Below are 24,711 nucleotides of genomic sequence, written 5' to 3'. Positions count from 1 at the left end.
TACAACAAAACTTTTAATGTTTGCAAATTTCACTTTGCTCCACACTCTACAGAAAGTGGCTTCTCAAAGCTGGAAAGGCATCACGAATCCCAAATCTACTGCTTCCTTACGTTCCCTTCCTTTGATGTCTCTATAAGATTTGACTCTGCATAGGGGAAGGGAAGGAAAGATAAAATAAGATAAAAACAGAGAGGGAGGCAAACCATAAGGGACTCTATAGTTAAGAGAACAAACTGAGGGTTGTTGGAGGGCAGGTGGGTGGGAGGATGGGCTAAATGGGTGATGGGTATTAAAGAGGGCACTTGTTGGGGTGATGTTATATGTAGTGATGAATCACTAAATTCTACCCCAGAAACCAACATTTCACTCTATATTAACTCACTTGAATTTAAATTTAAAAATAATAAAATAAAAAAAATAAAAATGATTTGACTCTGATTGTCCCTTCCTTCTTGAAACTTTCCTCTAATAACTATTTCTCATCCCACCTGCAAGTCCATCCCTGTTCCATCTCCTGCACTAGCTCTTCCTTTTCCCTTCACCATCTAACCATGGCACCGAGCCACAATCTTTACCATCTCTTTCTATCCACGCTCCCTCTCAGCACTCATTGAGTTTCATGTGACATGTGGGGATGATCCTGAGGCATCTGTCTCTAACACAGACCACATGCCTATGCTTCATTGTCTGCAGTGAATTTCTTCTGGGACGGTTATATGCAGCTGTCTCACCTCCAATCCCAATTCCCCAAACATTTACTGTGTGCCTCTTAGGAGCAGAACAATCAAAGCATCTTCCTTGGGCGCCTGGGTGGCTCAGTTGGTTAAGCGACTGCCTTCGGCTCAGGTCATGATCCTGGAGTCCCTGGATCGAGTCCCGCATCGGGCTCCCTGCTCGGCAGGGAGTCTGCTTCTCCCTCTGACCCTCCCCCCTCTCATTTGCTGTCTCTCTCATTCTCTCTCTCTCAAATAAATAAATAAAATCTTTAAAAAAAAAAAAGCATCTTCCTTTCTAGTCCAATTACCCATATACCAATCCAGCCCTCCATTGCCTTACATGTGGATTATTATAGTTAATGCCCCTTAAGTGGCCTAAGCCCAATCTCTGCCTCCTCTGCTTTACCAGGAAGCCCAGTGATTCCAAACCAACTGTGGGCTTAGAGTCAACCTATTGTGCTTTCATTTTTAATTTTAAAGCATATGTTTAGTCCCCACACATAAATATTCTTATTTAATAGGTCTTAGGTAGGGCTCCAAAATTTATATTAAAACATACATACACACACACACACACACACACACACACACACACATTGTACTAGTTTCCTAAACTAGCTGTAATGAAGAATTACAAACTGCATGGCTTAGAACACTAGAAATGTATTATTTCCCAATTCTAGAGGTTGGAAGTCTGCAATCAAGTTGTCTGCAAGGCCATGCTCCTTCTAAAGACACTGGGGAAAGGTCTATTCCACATCTCTCTCCTAGTTTCTGGTAGCTGCTGGTGCTCCTTGGCTTGTAGATGGCCATCTTCCCTCTGTGTCTTGTCTCTGTATCCAAACTTCCCTTTTTATAAAGAAATCAGTCATATTCGATTAAGGCTCACCCTAGTAACCTCATTTTAACTCGACTGCCTCTGTAAAGAGCCTATTTTCAAATAAGGTCACGTTCTGAAGATGGAAGTTAGGACTTCGACATATATTTTTGAGAGCACACAATTCAACGCAGAACACAAGTAATCCTTATCACATCATAAATTTGTGAACCACCGATATAGACCACGAGTCAGCAAATTATGTCCCACAAGCCAAATCTTCTGCCTGTTTTCAGAAATAAAATTTTACAGGGACACAGCCACACCTATTCGACTATGTTTTGTCTGTTGCTGCTTTCATGCTATGACAGCAGAGTTAAATATTTGCAACTGAGGGGCACCTGGGTGGCTCAGTTGTTAAGTGTCTGCCTTCGGCTCAGGTCGATCCCAGGGCCCTGGGATCAAGCCCCGCATTGGGCCCCCTGCTCAGCCAGGAGCCTGCTTCTCCCTCTCCCACTCCCCCTGTTGTGTCAGCTCTCTAGCTGTCTCTCTCTCTGTGTCAAATAATTAAATAAATAAAAATCTAAAAAAAAAAATACATATATATATATAAATTTGCAACTGAGACTATATGGCTTGTAAAACCTAAAATAGTTACATAAAAAGTTTGCAGGCCCCTGCTTTACACCACTGATGCCCAAAGTGATGGGCAAGGAGGTGATTTTATGTGGCACCATATATGGAACCAAATAACATCGACTCCTATAGTGAGAAACATATTCTTTTTAATCTTCTTCCCATTGTTATCGTTACATAAAGGAGATTTGTTTTGTTAAGGATCTTTATCAGCTTTTTAATACTTGTTTCTCTCTCTTTATAATAAAGAAAGAACAGACTTCAAGCTTACAAATGTGGGAAGAAAACAGTATCTACCTAGACTTCACCATATTTTCACTGGATTTATTTTTATGTGTATTTCAATTAATGGCAGGTGGTATTTATTTTTCGTATAAAAGTAGTAATGCAATTTCCTTTTAAAATAAACCATTTAAATAGAAAAATCATTTAAAGAAAAACATGATTGTATAGTAAAAATGGTACCCAGATATTTTTTTTAAAAATCCCAAAGGTGTTCACTAATGGCTGAGGTTTTAGAAACATTGCTACTGTCCAGTGCCGTATCACCTGCATCATGCCACTCCCCTGCTCCAGCTCCTTCAATGGGCTCCCCCCTGGCATCCAAGCCTGGTCACCATCTGTCCTTACCCAATATCAACAATTTTAGCCAAACACCACCAATGCTAGACATGAGCCATTCATGAGCCAGAGTGGTCTAAAAAGTGGGAGGAAAAGTACAAATAAAAAAGGCAGTGTCTGAGAGGAGAGGCATTTTTAATCAGTATTATTCTGCCCATTCTTTCTGTTTAACACATCTGGAAAGTCTTTGATAAAAGCAAGTTTTTTCTGTGCTGTTTTTGTTGTCTGGGTGTTTTGTTTTTAGTTTTATACTTCTTTTATATCCCTGGTATCTAATAATGGATTCTCATGTGACAAATAATTGACACACAGTGTCTTTAATGAAGTTCACAAATAATGAAGAATTAGTCAGCTGAGCTTGATAGAACTTTAAAAGAGTAAAACTAACTAACCTGTGGATCAACTCACCTGTGGAATAAATACTATGCGGAGACTGTGGGACAGTTTACCTAACAGAGCTGAGAATAGAGTCTGCCCTAAATACACGTTTGTGGAATTTTCATGGGAAGCCATTCATGGGTTAATATGAGCTGCATCTATTACAGCAAAGAATGACAGGTACTGACCACGCTGAACACTCATGGTGCCATCGAGCTGCCCATGAGCTAGGAATCAGAGCTTGGCTCTGGGTCCAGTTCTGCCACTACGTGACCACACTGCTATGGGCAAGTCTTTGCACTTCCCTGGGTCTACGTTCACATTCTGAAGTTCTGTGTTGTTCACTCTATGCCTTTGCGGCTGAACATCAGGGATCCCACAGATGCCAAGTCAGACATCTGCTGATGGCAAAAGGCCTACAAATTCTATTTGACAATGCACCCCTTCCATGTTACAGAACAAAACTTACTGTTACCAAGCTTTGCAGACCTGCCAACATGATATTTGATATACAAAAGATGGATTCTTTGTTTTCTGAGTTCGTGTTTCTACTGATCATGTAGGCCAGTGAGCAATTTCTAAGAGTAGGTGACTGTGATTAATTGCCAAACGGTTCTAATCTAGACCTAACACCATTCTACTACTAATGGAATAGGGGAACGGAGTAAATTCATCACTAACCTAAACCTAGCATAAATAATAATTAATTGTCTTCACAGAAAGCTAAGTTTGCTGCATATATCAAGAGTATAAGCAGGAAAATAAAACGTGACCCTAACAACAAACAGATGGCATTCTCCTTTCTGTGATTATGTACACTTTTGAAGTTTTAGAGAAACCACACAACACTCATGCTTTTAATTATTTTTCCAGCTAACATAGGCAGACACCAAATGTATTTTTTTTCTTTATAACTGATTAGTCTTCCATTCCAGTTCATGTGCCTGGGATGGAAATTCACCTCAGTGAAAGAAAGAGAAATAAATTTGAGCAACTCTTGACTTGGCACCTCCAGAAATATTGGACTAAATTTAAGTCATCATTTGGCTAGGTCCCTTCTCCTACTTGGTTTTCTTCAGAGAAAAACAGGGAAAGGGAACTCAAAAAGACTGGATCCAATTAAGCTAACTTTGCCTTTTCTTTTCCTATTGGAAAAATTTACTACACTGGTAAATATTAAGTACACATGGACTTTCCTTTTATTTCTTTCTCTTTATCTTCTTGGCTGCATCTTTTCTGTCCAAACTGAGGCAACGCTCACAAGTAGAGATGGGGCATGTTTATTATCTTTGCCCAAAGAATTCTAAATTGTGCACTTTATCTGCTGAGGTTTTTCTGCAAGTGAAGAAAAGGAAAAGAATAACACCATAACTTGAAATATGTAAAAAATTAAAAGAATTTAGTAAGAAAAATGTCAATTAAATTCATCTGCTCATTTTTTTAAAAGATATTAATGGAGTGTCACCTATGTGCCAGGATTTTTCTAGGGTTTAGGAATACCATGGTGAGGATGACGGACAAGATGCTTACTGTCAAGCACCTTATACTCTACTAAGAGAAGAGAGACAAGAAATGGTAAGCACATACATAATCAAGATGATTTCAGGTGGTGGGAAGTGTGGAGAAACTGAAAAGCGCAATGTGACAGTGACTGCAAACTTAGCTAAAGGGATAAGGACGCCCTCTCTTAGGAGATGATCCTTGAGATGAGAAATGCAGCAGGGAAGTGCAAATCAAAACCACAATGAGATATCACCTCACACCAGTCAGAATGGCTACAATCAACAACACAAGAAACAACAGGTGTTAGTGAGGATGTGGAGAAAGGGGAACCCTCATGCACTGTTGGTGGGAATGCAAACTGGTGCAGCCACTGTGGAAAAAGGTATGAAGATTCCCCCCAAAATTAATAATAGAGCTACCATATGATCCAGTAATTCTGCTAACGAGTATTTGCCCAAAGAATACATAAACACTAATTCAAAGGGATACAGGCTCCCTGATGTCAACAGTAGCATTATTTATAAAACCAAGATATGGAAGCAGCCCCACTGTCCATTGAAAGAAGAAGGACAAAGAAAAGGGATAAAGAAGCAGCCCAACTGTCCATTGACAGAAGAAGGGGTACTACTCAGCCATAAAAAAGAATGAAACCTTACCACTTGCAACAACATGGATGGAGCTAGAGTGTATTATGTTAAGTGAGATGTCAGTCAAAGACAAATACCATATTATTTCACTCATATGTGAAATTTAAGAGAGAAACAAATGAACAAAGAAAAAAAGAGACCAAAAAACAAACAAAAAAAAACAGATCTTAACTATAGAGAACAAACTGATTGTTACCAGAGAGGTGGTGGGTGGGGGGATGGGTTAAATAAGTGAGGGGATTAAGGAGTGTACTTGTGATGAGCACAAGGTATTGTCTGGAAGTGTTGAATCACTAAATTGTACACCTGCAATTAATATAGCCTGTAGGTTAGCTATACTGGAATTAAAACAAATTTTTTTTAAAAAAGAAATAGAAGAAAATTAAAGAGAGAGAGAATTGACTGAGAGAAAGAGTCAGCCTTGCAAAGAGCTGAATAGGCTGGGGGTAAGGAGAGAGATTTCTAGGCCAGGGCAGAGCAAATTGAAAGACTCTACTGGGAAGAGCTTTGTGTAATTCCAGTAAGCTCATTCAAAGATGATGTCGTTTGGGTGTTCCCATATATCAGCTGTTTAGATACAGAGCATATTTGAGGTGCCTAAGAATTCCTGATATCCCTATTTTACAGGACAAGAAACTGATTGCTGGGAAGATGGAGCTTTCCAGGAAATAAGTAAGAGAGCCGGGACTAGGACACTTTCCAACTCCAAACTCATGCCACCTTGTCTCAAAATGATGCTTCTGATACCCAATGCATAGAGCTACTGGATTAAGACAAAGACAGTGGAGCAAGTGTGCCCATGTTTTATACAACTGATATTTTGTCCCAGAATCCTGTAGATGCTATTGAGCCATGTGGCCCGTCTGTTTTTCTCTCCTTCCACAGCACAAACTCAACCATTCTCTGACACTGCAGCTCTGGGCACACAGGCTGTTGCGTTTGTAGCCCTCTGCACGTTGGCTTCATCTTGTGTGATGGTAAAAGGCAGACCCTTCTGACTGAGGAAGGGTTAACATGCCAAGATCTTTCTTCACAGGCATGCTTTGGTCTTAATTTATTATGCTTTTGATTATTATTCAGAGTGGCTTAAACCATTCAGCCAAGGAAAGAATAATGTGTAAGATATTTTTATTTGATATTATATGCTAAAACCCCACACAAACTCCTACACAGAAAAATAAGTAACATAACAAAATAAAGCCCATTGTAAGAAGAGGTGCTGTTTCCCACCTGTCATGGATTCCATTTTGTCTGGCCTTTGCAGACTTGTCAATACTGACCTCCAGCAGCTGTCTCCTTTTGATTCCTGACCACAAAAATGTCCTCCAGGTCTACTGATGATATATTCATGCAACAAACATGTGTACCTCATACATGCATGGTGCCAAAATAGCAAAAATAGATGCATAGTCAAATGAGACATGCGGGAAGATGGTGTTATTAAGAGGGTCTCTTGTGGTGAATTATGATAAATGTTTTGATGGGAAGAAGCACAGGGATCCAAGAAGACACAGAAGAGGTAGGAGGGAGCACTGCTCCATATCATCTCACTTTTGTATCAAAATATGACAGTTTGATACCTGTCCTCTGGCCATCTTTGCAATCTCTTCTTGGTGAGCCAAACTGCTCAAATAACTGGCCACTTTGGTCCTCAGGGACTCTACCTTATTAACCATGTTCATTTCAATGGCTCTTCATCTTGCACAGATTTCCCATGCACATCATTTTTGTTCCTAACTAACCAAATAATTAAGATTAATGGTTTTCTCCTTCAACTCTGTGAAGAAAATTTCTTTTTTTTTTTTAATGCTTTTTTCATCTCTGAATAATCTCCTGCCAGTCACTCCCTCTTAGAAGCCATTCTTACCTATCGTTTTACCTGACTTTATGGTCTATGAATCCCCCCAGTTATGCCTTGTCACACTTGATGATGCACTGACCACATTCTATAGTGATTGTTTGTTTATAAGTCTTCCTCCTCTAGCAGACTGAAAACTCTCTGAAGACAGGAACTGTTTCTATTCCCAGGACCAACATAATCTCTAACAAAGAGTAAGCATTTAATAAGAGTTTTTTTATTTTTTTATTTTTTAATAAGGGTTTTCTAAAGTGAAAATATGCTTTAACAATCCCAATGGACTTAGATAAGCAATTATTTGCTTCAGGATGCATAAAATCAAAAACCATCGTCTCTGTGGTTTTGACCCTGTATTTCAATGGCCCTGAGCCCTAGGCTCAATGACATATCTGAAAAAAAAAAAAAAGTGTTACACTTAGAGTCTAACAGTAATTGCATATCTCTAGAAAGACATTTTTACCCTTAGTATGACTAGCATACATTCACATCTACAGTGAAGCTTGGAGCAGCAGGACAGCACTAACATCTCACAGCTTACCCCCAGGTCAGTTTGTTACTCCTTGCCAATGCATTAGGGTGTATCTATGTATTAGGGTGCATGACTTGACCAATAGTATTTTCATGAAATTTGTATAATCAGATTCTTCTGGAGGTGACTAAAAATACCATTTGGAAACCTCAATTAAGCAATGCACATGACAAATACATGCCAAGTCTCTTGTCTGATTCATCATTCAATTATTGAGGTCTGTGATATACAGTTGTCTCTGAATACCTGGCTGGGAGTTTCTTCAAGGCAGGAACTTGTCCTTCATCTCTGTATATATACTCTATTAGTTTGCACAGTTTGTGGCACAAAGAAGGTTTTCAGTATATGAAACATGAGCACTTCATATTTTGTATTATGAACCCAAAGCTCTCAGTTTAAAGTTGTTTTAAACAGTGAAGTCCCAAACAATCCAAAAAATAAAACGATACTTCTTTTTCTAAAAGAAATGTGGAAAAGCATGCTTGTACCCTTGCAGAGGTTCTTAACCTTGTGTGTGTGCTTTGGGGGGTGGAAGCCAACTGTGGCAAATAAATCACCCAGAGCAGGTTTCTCAAAGTGCATACACTCAGACCCTATCTCAGTCTTACTGTGCGAGACCTCAGGTCGGGTGAGGATGGAGGCTCAGGAATGGTTAACTAATGGGTATTATTTAAATGTTTCCCTTGTGGATGCCTGGGTGGCTCAGCTGGTTGAGCGTCTGCCTTCGGCTCAGATCATGATCCCGGAATCCTGGGATCGAGTCCCACGTCAGGCTCCCAGCTCAGCGGGGAGCCTGCTTCTCCCCTCTCATGGTGTTTCTCTCTCTCTCTCTCTCTCTCTCTCAAATAAATAAATAAATAAATAAAATCTTTTAAAAAAAATAAAGGTTTCCCTTGTAACTTCATCCTGTCTACTCCCTTCTTCATCCTCCTTTTGTCCCTTCTATTCCACCATGTATCCACTGACTATACTAAAATACATAATCCTTATAACATTTGGATTTTAAAATGTATAAGGAAGACAAGGATGCCATCCAGAATTAAGAGCTATGCACCAAATAAAGAAAATTCTATTTGGTCTTTGTATTTCAGACACCCTTTTCATTAGGCAAAAAATCACCGAGGGAAGCTGGACTATGCTCTCCCCTTTGATTGTCAATTCATGATTTAATAGAGTGCTTCCTGCATAGATGTAGAGCACAGTCTCCTGATTCATTAGCAATAATGGAATGAGCAGCCATTAATTAGAGAGAGAGATTAGTTTAAATAAAAGGGGATTAAATTTAGATTCATTTATTATCCCTTCCATTGTTGATACTATTGAACCCTGTTGTGAGTGGATAAGAACAAGAGAATTGGTGATTGTGCAGAATATGAATCAATTAACAAACACATTATATGCCTGCTCTGTGCAAGTATTGCTCTGTTTAAGAAATAAAGATAAGACATGATAGAACAGAATACACATACACATAGAGATGAAGACAGACAGAGAGAAAAAGATGACAGAAATTGAGAAAGAGAGAGATCCAGACTCTACTTTTTTCTTCCTTGATTACAGAACTTTATTTTTTTTCTCTTAACGGAGCTGTAACCTCTCTCCCTAAACACAGAGTCAATGTAGAATCGTTTTTCTTTTATGCCTTAAAAAAAAAAAAAAAAAAAAATCAGTGAGGTCCCTGGGGACAGTTTTCAAAGTATTACATTTTACCCAATTAAAATTGCTTTCAGGGGCACCTGACTGGTTCAGTTGGTAGAGCATGTGACTCTTGATCTTGGGGCTGTAAATTCAAGCCCCCCATTGGGTGTGGAGATTACTTAAAAATAAAATCTTAAAAAAAATTTCTTGCATACAGCATAGCAAAATGGTCCCCAATCCTATTAGACCAAGGTCCCCTTTAAAAAAAAAAAGTAACATCCCATTTACTGACCTAAAATGAAATCCTTAGATAATATAACCTACCTAAACACCTAATTTCTTAAAAATCTTTTAATTATTAAATATTTTAAATTAGTAGAAACCCCCCAAAAATCAAACATTGGTAGTATGGTAGTGAACATACATGCTTTCCAAATTAAAAATAATAATATAATGCCATAATAATAATAATATAGAAGATAAAAGCGAGTAAAGGATAAAGAGAATTTTAAAGCTAAATAGTATGTATTTTAATTTTCCTGATTATTTTCCTTTTTTACATAAGATGGGTAATTTTTAGATTATCTCATCTTAAAGTGCTGAATAGATTATCTCTTTTAAAAGAAATGCTTTCATGTAATCATTACTAGAGAATCAGATCATCACAGTTTCTGCATCGGTGATTCTTAACCTTCACTGGGACACAAATTCCTTTAATCATCTGATGGACATTTTCCTAAGAAAAATGCACAAGTGCACAAAAGCTCCTATTCACAAATGTTTCTTATGTTCCATGACTCCAGGAATCTATGACCCAGATTAAGATCCCTCTGGTATCCCAATGACAAAAATGTCAGCATCACTTTCAAATGTACATGTATTAGCCTCACTATCCACCTCTAGATGCTAGTTGTCTCAGGTGTTTAAATTAACCTGTAAAGGTTTAATTTATGCTTTAATAATAATAATAAATTTTAATAATTTTTAAGAAATTAGTCACCTAGAGTCCATATTTTTAAAAACCATTATAAAAATATGATAATTTCATAAGCATACCAAGACACCGTAACTTCTTCTCATCGTGGTTCTCTTTGCACAAAACTGGAGTAGAAGATTTCTTTTTGTACATCTTTTCCTCAACTGTGAGAACTTCAGGCAAATATATGTTGGTCCAATCTAAAATGCCACTATGTCCTATCAATGAATAGTTCTACAAATGGAAGAGAGCTGTGAATCATTCACCTTCACCTTCATTCTCCCTATTACCATTCACCCAGTTGGCTATATAGCTTTAACTTTCATTTCATTTCATTTTTGTATTTTACTATATGTTTATTTTTAACTAGCACTTACATAAGGCTTATCAGATGCCAGGCACTGTTCCAAGCACTTTAGCAATATTAACTCACATAATTTCTTCTCACGACTTTATCAGATAATTGTAATGATTATGTTCATTCTACAGATGAAGCAACTGAGGTACAGTTAGAGAGGTAGTTCTACAAAAGCTGTGATTGGAGCCCAACTTGTCTGGCTCCAGAGTCACTCATTAAAATCAATCAGCTTTCTTTTTTTTTTTTTCGTCGTGTGTGTGTTTTCATACAATGCCTATGTGGACCCCACACTATTGACCAGGATGGGAATTCTGGTTGCTAACTGTTAAAACACAGGAACTAACACGCTGCACTATAGAGAGATCCATTTTCATCTTGGACCTAAACATGAAACCATCTTCCTGCCAAACAGGATTCAAAATGCCAATCCAATCACCACAAAAAAGAAAATGTTCCTGGGGACTAAGAAGATGCAGATACCAGAGAGAACGCAGGCCAAAAGCCCTTAAGTGAGAGCATAGAGAACTGCAGCATCGAAAGCTCAGACAGAAGGACATTTACAAACAGATTTGAAAAAAGTTCCTATGGAAGTAAGCTGATTAAAAAGACTCAAGACTTTCAAACACTGCTTTGAATATGTACATAAGCAATAGCCTTCCCTTGAGGCTTGACTGATTTGCCACAGTGTCTTAAAGATACAAAAAAATACCAGTAACGTGTTACCATCTTCTTTTCTTGAGAAGAACTGAGAAAGCACATTCAGGAGAGTGGGATCCCCTTGCAGTGCTTTGCAAATAGACTCAGCGAGTTGTTAATATTAAGACACCTGTACATGCTTGAAACTCCAATATTGGATTCAAGCAAGCGTAGGAGAGTACAGATACCTAGGCTGTAGAAATAAGAACTTACAGAAGAATTATTTTCCCATAGTCCTCTAATTTCCCTTCCTCCTCCCTCAACACCCATATCAACAATGCCTTACCAATGTCATAAATTCACCTCAAGATTAAAAAGAAATGGAAATTGAATTTTCTGGGGTTTTTTAATAATAATAATTTTTTAATAATAATTTCCAATCTCCTACACAAACTTCCACTTCCCCTATTAAAAAAAAAAGAATAATAAAAATCCACGAGGAGAGCAAATATAAACACACATAACCTATACCTTTGACACGACTAAGAAACCAGTGTGATCTTCAAATTACCTGTAATTCTGTCAGAGTAACTGCTGCCCACCCAATGCCACAAGTCTTCATGAAAAAAAAAAAAAAATAGAGCAAAGTGATGCTCTTAGACAAAGCACAGACAATGCCGCTCTCAGAAGGAGAAAGTCCAATATCAAGTGCCAAAAGATAGATACTTCACAGCACCAGTGACAGGGAAGGAGCTTGAAAATCTGCAGGATTAAAAGTGTCAGTCTAGCATTGCATTTGAAGGAGAGTTAGATACATGGAAAAGAGGTGGTACCCCTTGGAAATAAAGCAGTGAAGAAAAGAAGAAAATAAAGGAAATTTTCATATCTGCAGAAACAAAAGAGAAGCAACACCAACCCTCCCAAACTCCTACACAACTGTCCATTAAGAAAACTGCTCAGAAGGCAGAACTGATCAACAAGAACATATTGAACTAAAAATCTTATAAGGCAAAATAAATAGAAATAGAAGAAAAGACTGCACCCACATAAAACTATTGTAAAAAATTAGAAAGGTAAATCAACCCATTTCTGCTGATAGCTGCCACCCCTCACTAAATACACACACACACACACACACACACACACACGAGTAAAACTAATACAACACTCTAAAGTGAATTAAATATCCTCAAACAAGCATTTGGTAATAAGAAAAAACACTTTCAAAACAAAATCAAGAAGAGGAAAGGGCAAAAAAACTCACCACAGGGTAAATTGTAAAATGGGAACTTGGCAAACAAAAGATTTCTCCTTTGTCAACGAGATCCCTCTTGCCCCAGAGGGCGAATGGAAGGCAGAAGGTGAAAAAAGGAAACTGCTCCTTCCTATTTGCTTCTAGTCTGGCCAGAGTTGCTTACAAATGGCCCTTAACTTAGGCAGCAGCAGTTAGTACCGATAACACCGGTTCCCATTTCGGGCTTCTTTTCACACTTCCAGAACCAGGTTCCATGTGTGCCGTCAAAGATACCAGCAGTAGTTGGGCACTGACCCCTCATCAGGGGTCTGTGTCTCATTTCAGGGGATGTCTCCTCCAGCTTCTGGGTTCTATACTTGCAAATTCTTTCCTTTGTTTGCTCAGCCCTAGAGGTGGTATCTCCAATTACTCTGAATTACTTTAGTATTCCCTCTTCATCCTAATTATTTCTCTATATTAAATTCTCCCTATTAAAAGAGTTAGTATGGTTTCTGTTCCCCTAGCTGGACCCAGAGTAACACACCATATATGACTTTTAGCTCTTATGTAACCAAAAACATATTTTGAAGGGTGCTAAAAATGAACTCTATTGGTATATTTACAGTTTCCCTAAAATTGCTATTTCAGTTTCAGCCCTCTAAAACTAAAAAAAAATAAATAAATTTTAAAAGCTTTATTCCTTGTTTTTATGTCCATAACTTTAAAATGTCCAGAAATCAACATCAATATTTGGCATAGTACTATCCAGCTGTTCACGCATGAAAACTTGAGAGATGAATTTTTGGAAGAAACTCTGACCAGATACACTAGTAAGTCAATATGGGAATGGCCTGAGCCCACCAACCCAGAGTCCCAAATGACCCATAAACTTTGCAGCAGACTCTTAGGAGTGGATTGAAAGAACATTCTCAAAAAATAAGTGAGAAACACAGACTAATCAGACATCAAACGTGGAATGTGCATTTATTTAATTAACAAATATTCCTTGTGGGTCAGACACTGTTTTCAAGAGAACAAGACAGACAAATTGTCTACCCTCAAGGCACTTACATGCTAGGGGAAAAGATTCACAAATTAAATATGGATGTTACATAGTAAGTTAGAATGAATGAATGAATGAATGAATGAGTAAATAAATAAATAAAATCTTTTTTTAAAAAAAAAAGGATATTTTAGTCCCTAATTAAAATATTACCCAGATATCCCCTCTGTGAAATCCTGTGTATTTGACAGGTGTTTATTCATACAACCATTACCAAAGGCAGAGAGTCCTTGGATTCCATTCCACACTTAAGCTTCAGAGTCAACTGTTTTCTGTTAACCACTCAGGAAAGTTTGGGGTAAAGAGGTAAACTCATTGCAAACAGTCACTGTAGACCTTGCTGGCACAATAGCTGGGGGCTGCAGCAGCACCCCCGAGTCACTGAGTGAAGGAAGAAAGAAAAGGGCTTAACTGTCTTTATGTCTCCATATGATGGAATGATTATGGGATTTAGAGAGAGTCCTGGATGGTGAATCTGAGCTCCATCACTGGGTAAAATCAGAACACTTATATCTTCCTTTCAGGATACCATGGGGATTACATAAAATAATTTATATAAAGCCTATAAAAACACATATGAGAGACTTCAACAAATGTTGATCCCCTACACCACTACTCATCCACCCCAGGCTGGGCAACTTTCTCTGGTTTTGTGGGTACAAAGAAAAAAATAAATACATACTGTGAACTGATGGAGAGATGCAAGCTGGCAGTTAAGTTTTAAGCCACCTACGAGACCACCATATCAGTGATGCTGTTTAAAACCAGTTGAAGGGCTATATACAAAATTCAGCATCTAAATGAGATTAGTTATAATCAATTCAAGTCATAAATAACATTTTTAAGGAGTGGTGAATGGAGAAAGAATCATGGCTAAAGATTACTACACAGACAGAATAAAGATGGGGTAGTCATATTACATCAATAAATTTTTTAAGTAACACAGAAAGACAACCTCCAAGACTACAAAAGGGATCCCTGGACAGAAGAGAGATAGTCTTAGAATAGTATTGATGGAGAAAGGGTAGGCTAGTTGGCAGTGCTATTTATCCAGGGCCTGAGGATGGAAAGGCTGATTAAATAAGTTCTGCCAGCATCAGGGAGAAGAAGCACTCCAGAGAAAACCAATCAATCCATCACTGCAATTCTCACAAATAATATGTTCTAGATTTCATAGTATTTCCCCCCACTGCTTACAAAGATAACTGTGAGCTGCTTTGTAGAAGGTGGGAGGAAGAGATACAAAAGAAATACATATGTGTGCAAATACATTTGCACATATATATATTTTATTAAAGACTTTTTTAGACCAGTTTTAGGTCCACAGCAAAATTGAGAGAAAGGTACAAATATTTCTCATATACCCCAGCTGTTACACATGTATAGCCGCCTACATTATGAACATCCCCCACCAGAGTGCATATTTGTTACAACTGATGAACCTACACTGACACATCATAATCAGCCAAAATCAATAGTTTCCATTAGAGTTCACTCTTGGTATTGTGCAGTCTTTGGGTTTAGAAAAATGTATAATGACATGCGTCTATCATTACAATATGAGAATAGTTTCACTCACCTCAAAATCTTCTGTGCTCTGCCTATTCACCCCTCCCTTCTTACAACCCCCAGAAACCACTGATTTTACTTTTTTTATAGTCTTGTCTTTTCCAAAATGTCATCTAATTGGAATCATACAGTATGAATCCATCTTAAATAGAGTTATTTTGCTTAGCTAATATGCATTTAAGGTTCTTCCATGTCCTTTCATGGCTTGATAGCTTGTTTATTTTTAGTGCTGAATAATATTCCACTGTCTGGATATACCACATTTTATTTTTCTATTCACCTATTGAAAGACATCTTGGCTACTTCCAAGTTTTGGCAATTACAAATAAAGCTGCTATAAACAATCATGTGTGGATTTTTGTGTGGATGTAAGTTTTTAACTCCTTTGGGTAAATACCAAGGAGTGTGATTACTGGATTACATGGTAAGAGTATATTTAGTTTTATAAGAAACCACCAAATCCTCTTCCAAAGTGGCTGCTCCATTTTGCATTCTCATCAGCAATGTATGAGAGTTTCTGTTGCTTCACATCCTCCTCAGCACTTGTGTGTTGTGAGTAGTTTGGATTTGGGCCATTCAGGTAGGTATGTCCTGATATCTCGTTTTTGTTTTAATTTGCATTTCCCCGATGACTTACGATGTGGAGAATCGTCTCGAATGCTTTTTTGCCCTATGGATAACTTCTCTGGTGAGGTGTCTGTTAAGGCCTTTGGCCTACATTTTAATTGGGTTCTTTGTTTTCTTAATGTTGAATTTTTAGAGTTCTTGGTATATTTTAGAGAATAATCCTTTATCAGCTATGCCTTTTGCAAATATTTTCTCCCAATCTGTGTTTTGTCTTCTCATTGTCTTGAGGTTATCTTTCAAAGAGAAAAAGGTTTCAATTTTAATGAAGTCCAGCTTATCGATTATCTTTTTCATGATCATGCCTTTGCTGTTGTATCTAAAAAGGCATTGCAATACCCAAGGTCATATGGGTTTTCTCCTGTTATCTTCTAGGAATTTCATATTTTTATGTTTTTTATGTTTTACATTTAGGTCTATGATTCATTTTGAGTTTATTTTTGTGAGGCATGTAAGGTCTGTGTCTAGATTCATTTTTTTGCATGTGGAGGTCCAGTTTTTCTAGCACCATTTATAGAAAAGATCACTGTGTTTGCTCCATTGTATTGCTTTTGCTCCTTTGTTGACTATATTTATGTAGGTCTACTTCTGGGCTCTCTATTCTGTTACATTGATCTGTTTGTCTGCTCTTTCACCAATATCACACTGTCTTGATTACTGAAGCGTTAGTAAGTCTTGAAGTCAGGTAGTGTCAGTTCTCCAAGTTTGTTCTCCTTCAATATTGCATTGGCTATTCTGGCACATATATATTTTTAATTAAAAGTATTGATTTCTCTTAACTCTCCAAATGTTCACATTGAAGGACTTCACAAGAAATATAGGGAGAGATTATAGAGAGACATAAAGGAAGGTTATAGTAACTTATCCTTAATATCCCATCATTTATTTTGTAAATGTGAAGTTTTTATTGAGCATAATATTCACCTAGAGAAGTGTACAATTTGTAAGTGGTGCAGCTTAATAAATTTCCACAAATCAAACACATCCAACTAACCGGCACTCTAAACAAAACACAGAGAACCCCAAAAGACTCCCTATGGCTCCTCTCAGTCACTGCCCTAAGGGTAATAACTATCCTGACTCTTGAACACCATAGATTAGTTTTGCCTTTTTCTTATCTTAAAGAAATGCAATCATGCAGTATGCATTCTTATTCTTGCTTCTTATGCTTCACATTATGTTTACAAGACTCATCCATTATGTAACTTGCAGTTGTAGTTTATTCATTCTCATTGCTGTATAGTATTCCAACTTTTAATATCTATTCTACATTGATGGGCATTGAAACTACTCATTGAGTAATTTCTAATTTGGTGCTACTAAAATTAGGGTTGTTATGTACATCTTAATAATGCCTTTACATGAACACCTGTATATATTTCTGTTGGGAATATGCCCAGGATTGGAATTCCTGGGTCATAAATATCTTTAGTAAATACTGACAAGTGGTTTTACCCATGTACAATCTCAGGAGCAGTGTATGAGAGTTCTGTTCTACTTTCTAGCTGATACTTAATGTAGTGTCTTTTCTATTTTAGCCTTTCTAGTAGGTACCATAGATATTATGTTTAAAAAGAATGCCATTAGAAAAAGTATTTTAAAAATTAAAAATAATATTACTGATTACTACTTGCGGTGGGTCTAGATACTCACATTTTAAACATGAACTCCTATTTGTTTTTGATGCTGATTATCAGGATTGGAGAAATACTGTGCTCTAATTCTTTCTAAAGCTACTAAGACTTAAATGTGAGACCTAATGCCTGGGTAAACACTTTCTATTTTCAGGATATTAAATTCTCTCTGAACTGAAAGCAGTGGTAGTCAATCTTTATTTTGTAACAGCAAAATTTCTGTCCAGTTATATTAATTATTGAAAGATTCTTCAATGATGTAGAAAGAGGTATTTAATGACATACTGGGTGGTTCTGTCTTAGAACTTGAGTTTTTTTATATTTGTATCAGTGTTCAGGGTGAGTACATATGCCAAAGGGCAGGCTTATCAAAAGTATAAGTTTATCACTTATCTAATACTGCCTAACAAAGCACCTCAAATCTTACTGACTTCTATTTCTCACAATTGTCTGGGCTGGCTGAGTGGTTCATTTGTTTGTTTTTCATGGGTTCATACTGTGTTGGAATTGAGATGGAGGGTTGGCTGGGCCTGAGGTCAGCTGGGACAACTCAGCCTTTCTCTCCATATAGTCTTCCATCCTCAAAAAGGATAGATTGGCTTCCTCACATGGACACAGCAATGTTCTAAGAAAGAGGAAGAGAAAACTGTAAGGTCTCTTGAGGCTTAGGCTCTTCTACCACATTCTATCAGTCAAAGCAAGTCACAAGATCAGCCCAGAGTCAAAGGGTATGAAATAGATGACACCTCTTAATCAGAAAGCTGCAAAATCACATGGCTGTGTTTTTCAGTCTACCACTGAGGATGAGAGTCTGAATATACTAGCACAAAATGAGGGCTAAATAATATACTTGTTAGTATTGTAATTACTACTAAAAAAACATTAAATTTACATTAAAGAAGTCAGTGGTTTCTTAATTATATTTCCCAGCATCAGGAAGGCCTTTTAATGAGTATCTGCCCAATGCTGGCACATATATATAGTCATTATGAGCCAACTACTGTTATCATCCCAAAATCCTAACATTCCATTAGTCACTTGTCTGAACTAGCTTGGTGCCCTTTCTCTTCCTGCCCATTGCTAAGGCCCTAGTCACATTGAAAAAAGATACCTGGCACTTATTCTAGCATATCCAAAAATCTCCAGTTCCCAATTTCTATTTCTCTCACAACCCTGTTCTCCTTGTCCTGCTATCTTTAGTTACAGTCTCACTGTCTCAAAGTGGTTTTCACATCAGTACCCAGCCTCGCGGGATATGATTTTCTTCTTCTTTGATTCCTGCTCCCTTGCCCATCTTTAACCGAATCTTGTTGGCTATCCCTCATTTCCATCCTCAAGATGTGGGCTACCCCACTCTACCCCTGCATTTGACCTCAGCCCCCACATCCTCCATCCAGCTCAAGGCTGAGTCAGCATGCCAAGGATGGCTGTTCAGATTCCTCTTCTCTGTGAGGTCAGGTTATAAACACACTCCCTCAGAGCCTACTGCAGAGAAATACACACACACAGACACACACACACACAGCCCAGCAATCCTATAAATGAGCAAGCTATGACTAAAGTCAAGAAAACCAACTCTTTTGGAAGATATTTATGTGAATATAAGTAGTAGAATCTAAATCATAATAGTAATTATAACCAAAACATGAGTTTCAAATTTTTTTATGTTTTTGTTTATTCCTTCAGAAGTACTGAACAATCATGATTACTGGTAGTCATGGTGAACCCTCAAGTTCATTAGATGGGGCAAATTTAATCCAAATGGGAATGAATCTTTAGTGAATTGAGAACAGCACAGGAGAAGAAAAGAAGATGATCCTTTCCCCTATATGAAGGACAGACTGGAAGAGGGGAACATGAAACCTAGTGATTGCCCTATTTCCAACACACTTGGAAAGGGGATCAGTAAAAAGAAATATACCTAAAAATAAGAAGAAACAATAGAACTCAATGAGAAACTGCACCTAAGTGACAAATAAGAGAAACAAGAAAAATTTGAATTTGATGTCACTACCAGTAACCATGTAAAAGTTGGGAAAAGGACAGCATGGGAACAAAGTTCTGCTTTTGATGATAATTATGTGAAGACGTCCTTTAGAAAGGAAGAATTTGAGGTAAAAAATAAATAAATAAAATAAAATAAGAAGCAACCAGACTTAAAAAAAATAGATCTAGCAGTCTGTTGTTATAGGAGACAGAAGATTGTACAAACATATTTCATAGTTTAAATAAACATCTAAAAACACTATTATTCAGATGAACACCAATTTCAGGGCATGTTAACACTCTTCCTCCTCTCCACAATTAGTTCCTGGAAAGTTCCAGTCAGACCTTAATTTTGAGCAAAGTACATATACATTGAATTAACAGAAAAGGAAACCACTGAAATAGAACTAATGAAAAATGGTATCAATCCTTTTACTATGCTTTCAAAATGTCTGAAATGATATTAAGAGAAAGTTAAAAGTGGCAACTGGCCATTAATCAACCTAAAACTCCTTCTGATGTCTTTAGGGGAATCTTAACTCTGGGCAAGCTGGAAAAGGGCAGCAAGTTTTGCATTCAATATCCAACACAGCAAATTTGATCATACTTATCCTTCACCTATGCATTCTCAAATACTGGGATTGACATTTGTCTTAGTCTATTCAGCCTGCTATAACGATATTACAGTCTGGGTACCTTACAAATAACAGAAATTTCTTTTTTAAACTTCTGGAGGCTGAGAAGTCCAAGACCAAGGTGCTGGCAGATTCAGTGTCTGGTGAGGGACCCCCTTCCAAGTTCATAGATGGTTATCTCCTTCCTGTGTCCTCACATGGCAGAAGGTACAAGGGAACCTTCTGGGGTTTCTTTTATAAGGTCACTAGTCCCTTTCATCTCCCAAAGAACTCCCTTGCAAATACCTTCACGTTGGGCACTGGGTTTCAGCATATGAAATGGGGGGGGGGCATCGATATTCAGTCTATATCAACACTGTTACACAGAAGGTAGGCATGAAAGGAACTTTGCCTCATGTGACAGAGAAAATGATGCTCAGAACAATGTCATCTTTGCCCAAGACATGTAGGCAAATTTAAATCATTGTTTAATATTCAACAGAATAAATGTCTTCCTTTTTTCTTTATCTACAATCATGAACTGTAAGTAGAGTCTTAGATCACTGCAAATAAAGAAACAAACACAAAAATCTATTTAATGTGCCTTCTAGCACTGAAGTTAGAGGTTATAGTAGCACAAGTCTTGGAGCTAGGAGATTAAGCTCTACAGTGAGGTGCTAAAAATCAGAGTATTTGCCAGAGTGCACAGGTAGGTATGTTACATCCTACTCCTGGCTTCCATACTTTCAGATATCATGTGAAGATCCCAGTCCCACATCCTTCCCCTGAGGGAAACACAAATGGTCCAGGGTGGACACAAGAAACCTGAAAAAAACAGTGAGGCAGAAGAATGCCAATGTTCTCCCATGGAGCATTGGTATGGTCTCACTTCACTCCAGCTAGCTACTCTGCCTTCTCTACTTTTTATCACCTCCCTCAAAAGAGCCATGAAGTTTAACATTACCCTCATAGAAACTTCCATGTGGTATAAGACAGAAATTTGAAATGAATTTTATAATTTAAAAATAGGCCAAATTTAGGAATTAAGCAATCTAGTCTTGTACTTCTCAAGTCAAACTGTGAGAAAAAACTATAGATTTGGGAGTCTGTTGGTTATTTGTTTTGTTTTGTTTTCCTAATCCTTTGTAGATCAACATTTTTAAAAGCTACAATAAAAATGACTTACTAAAATGGATCACATCCTTTTATGCCATTGCAACATAAAATTCCTCTACTTGTTTCTAAATGTTTGCTGTCTGGATTTATCCCTATCTGGGAACCGTCCCAGACCACTCTTTGAATAGCACTGGTCTAACCCAAAGATGTATGGTTAGGAGATGCAGGGCAGATAACTGTGACACAGCTCAGCCAGGACATGCCCAGTGCTTTGGCCAGGGGATACTTACTTGTTCACACTGGATTCCAAATGGGTGGCCCCTGTGGCACAAATATAGAGCTAGTCAAGTGTTCATGGTATGATCTATCACAGCAACTTTCTCTAGAGAAGTCTGTGTTCCAGCTGAGACTACAAAGTTCATATTCCTGCACAGTTCATGTGAGTTTTCTTTTTCTCATCTTACCATTTCCATACCATTCCTCCAAGTCATGAAAATAATTTAACAAAACATGAGCCCATTTATATCTGGATTAACATTTAAAGTCCCTAACCAAGATCTATAAAGTATTTTTTCTTCCAACCTTTCTCTAATTTTAGTGTTTAATTCTCATTCAGAAAATAATGTAACAGTTTACTATATTTATAGATTAAATCAGCCAATTGCTTTACACACCCAGAGATGAAAGAATTGATCAATTCATAGTTTCTAATAGAGCAGAGCCAGCTATGAAAAATCCATAGTCTAAAATGTTTCAACTACCATTTAAAATACTACCTTGTAGAATAAACAGAACACAGGGTCCCCACCTGTCACATATCAACAGAAAAGAGGCTTAAATCCACATTCAAAAAAGTGAAAGCATTGGCTTCACATAGATCATTATTAGATGGACATTTATCAAAGTCACAGTAAACACCAGGCCTTTTCTTTGGCCTCAAATGCTAGTAAGACCATAAAAACACCTGCACAGCTTTCATATTGAGCCAACTCTCCCTTCCCAGAGGCCAGTGGTTCTCAGCTGGAGGCAATTTTGCCCACGGTGGACATTTAGTAAATATCTGAAGATATATTAGTTGTCACAACAGGGGGAATAGGACTGGCATCGAGTGGGTAAAGGCCAGGGGTTTGCTAAGTAAACTACAAGGTACAGAGCAGCTCCACAATAGAGAATTTGCAAGCCCAAAATGTCAACAATACTGAGATTGAGAAACACTGTTCTAGGCTGTGCTCAGCCATGTCCTCAGGAAAAAACAGATCTCCTTCTGCATCAAGGTGTACCAGTGGTGTACCACAGCTCGCCTGCACCAGCTTATGACCGCCAAATGTGCATGCATCTTCCAATCTCCATGATCTTCAGGAACATCATGTTGGTAATTTGAAATGCGTCATTATGGGAGCATTTACACAATGGAAACTGGCCAACACTACAAATTAGGAGTTTTTCTAGAGAGCTAATTGTTAGACATTTATCAATACATCACTAGGGGCATCTCTTCTCAGTAGAAGTAAGAGAGCCTAATGGACTCTAATTTCTGCTTTACTTGTGGGCTCTTAACTCTTAGGCTAAAGAAGCAGCTCTTCAGCAAAGTATCACTGATGACACAGGATGACCAACGTTGTGTTCGTATCCAGCCAGAGTTCATCAGTTTCTCCAAAGTGAAAGGTAACCTCTATACAGAATACCCATTGATTGCCTAAAGCCCCTACATCACGTAAACACATATAGGACACGTGAGGGCACAGATGCACACTGATTTCTTACTGATGCAGTAGAGTAGTCAGAAGACCTTATACAGAGGGGAAGACTTTGACCTTCCCCAGGTAAGAACATGCACCTGGATTAGTCTAAGCTACAGCAAATATCCATCCCTTCACCCATGTTTGGTTTAAGAAGGAGTCTGTAATGCAGTCAGTTCAAGCCAATGATGTAGGAGGGTTAGTCTCTAGAGGGGCCTCTACAAAAGTTTTCTTTACTCTTGAAAAGGGACAGGCCCTCTCCCCCTTCTTGGAGGCTATGGAGTAAGGATGTGATGCTTGGAGCAGCCACAGGCATTTTACAGTATTGAGGAGACAAGCTGAAGTTCTCTGGGGTTGTCAGAGTCAAAAAATGGGAAAATCCATGTCTCAGATAATCCACTGCATTAGTCAACCCAGGACCTGCCTGCCTACCTACTTGTGGTTACTTGATATGTAATTAACACATTATCCTTACTGTTTAGTGTTCTTCTCATTAGGCTGTTACTTGAAGCCAAAAACTTCCTACTTGCCACAACTTCTCAAATACAGTTACAACATTCTCTTGATGTAAAAAAGGCATGACATCTATTACATATATGTACCACTTTGCTACATTTTTTTCAGGCATTTCAACACTACTCAAAATTTTGAATTTCTTCTGAATATAAATAAAGGGTAAAATGCAAAACCTACAATGCAAGATTAGTAAAACTTCCATTATGCCAATCCTTGGAATTGGAGCTTCCAGGGGCAAACTTTCTGTGTGGAGGACAAATCTGCTTGGAAAAGTGGCTTTACATTCCTATTACTTCCGATTTTCTTTGATTCAGTAACTCTAAAAAGATGACAGAAATGTAACATATACATATCTGTTTAATTCATATTGGTGGCCAAGAAGGAATAAGTTCACTGCAGCCTCCCTCTCCCCTCTGATTAAAACCAAAAGCTCTGAGCAAAATCAGAAAGCAACCACCTAACAACTTTCAAAGTAAACAAGAACAAACAGGTTGGAAGAAGAATCAAAACTTGGAGAAGTGGCCCACATAGGTATTTATTCGTTTGCAAGGGCTGCTGTAAAAATTCCCACAGACTGGGTGACTTTAACAGAAATTAATTTTGTCACAGTTCCGGAGACTGGAAGTCTAAAACCAAGGTGTCAGCAGAGTTGTTCCTTCTGCGGCCTCTGTCCTTGGTTTGCAGATGGCTCCCTTCTCCCTTGTCCTCGTCACATGCTCTTTCCTGTCTGCATGTATCTGTACCCTTCTTATGAAGACACCAGTCATGTGGGATTCAGGCTCACCCTAATGACTCTGTTTTTACTTAATTACCTCTTTAAAGGTCCTATCTCTAAATACAGTCACATTCTGTGGTACTAGGGGCTAGGGCTTCAATATATGAATTTTGGGGGACACAATTCATCCCATAACAAGAAATGAGTTTCCCTTTTTTTGTTTTTGTTTTTGTTTTGTTTTGTTTTGTTTGTTCCTCTTTTTGTCATTCCCCAGGAGGGCTGCAGCTGTGCTGGCATGAGTAGCTAAAATTCCAGGAGAAATCCTATCTTCTTTACAAGAGGAACTAGAAAAAAAAAAAAAAAAAAAAAGACTCCTTTGCTCCCATGCATGGGAGGAAGAAATCCTAGGCTTCCTGTGTCTCTCTTGCTGTCTCCCTCTCTCTTTCTTCTTGTCACACAGCCCTGAAGATGGGCACCAGTTATGTAGCTGCATCTGTGGTGACAATGTACATAGCTACAACTGTAGGGAAAAAAAACAACTTATTTCTGGCCAAAGGATCAGGAAAATGAACGCTGGCAAGCTGGAAA

This window comes from Phoca vitulina, unplaced genomic scaffold, assembly GCF_004348235.1.
Source record: "Phoca vitulina isolate PV1807 unplaced genomic scaffold, GSC_HSeal_1.0 scaffold15, whole genome shotgun sequence".
NCBI classification, from domain to species: Eukaryota; Metazoa; Chordata; class Mammalia; order Carnivora; family Phocidae; genus Phoca; species Phoca vitulina.
Note: the sequence above shows the minus strand (reverse complement) of the source record.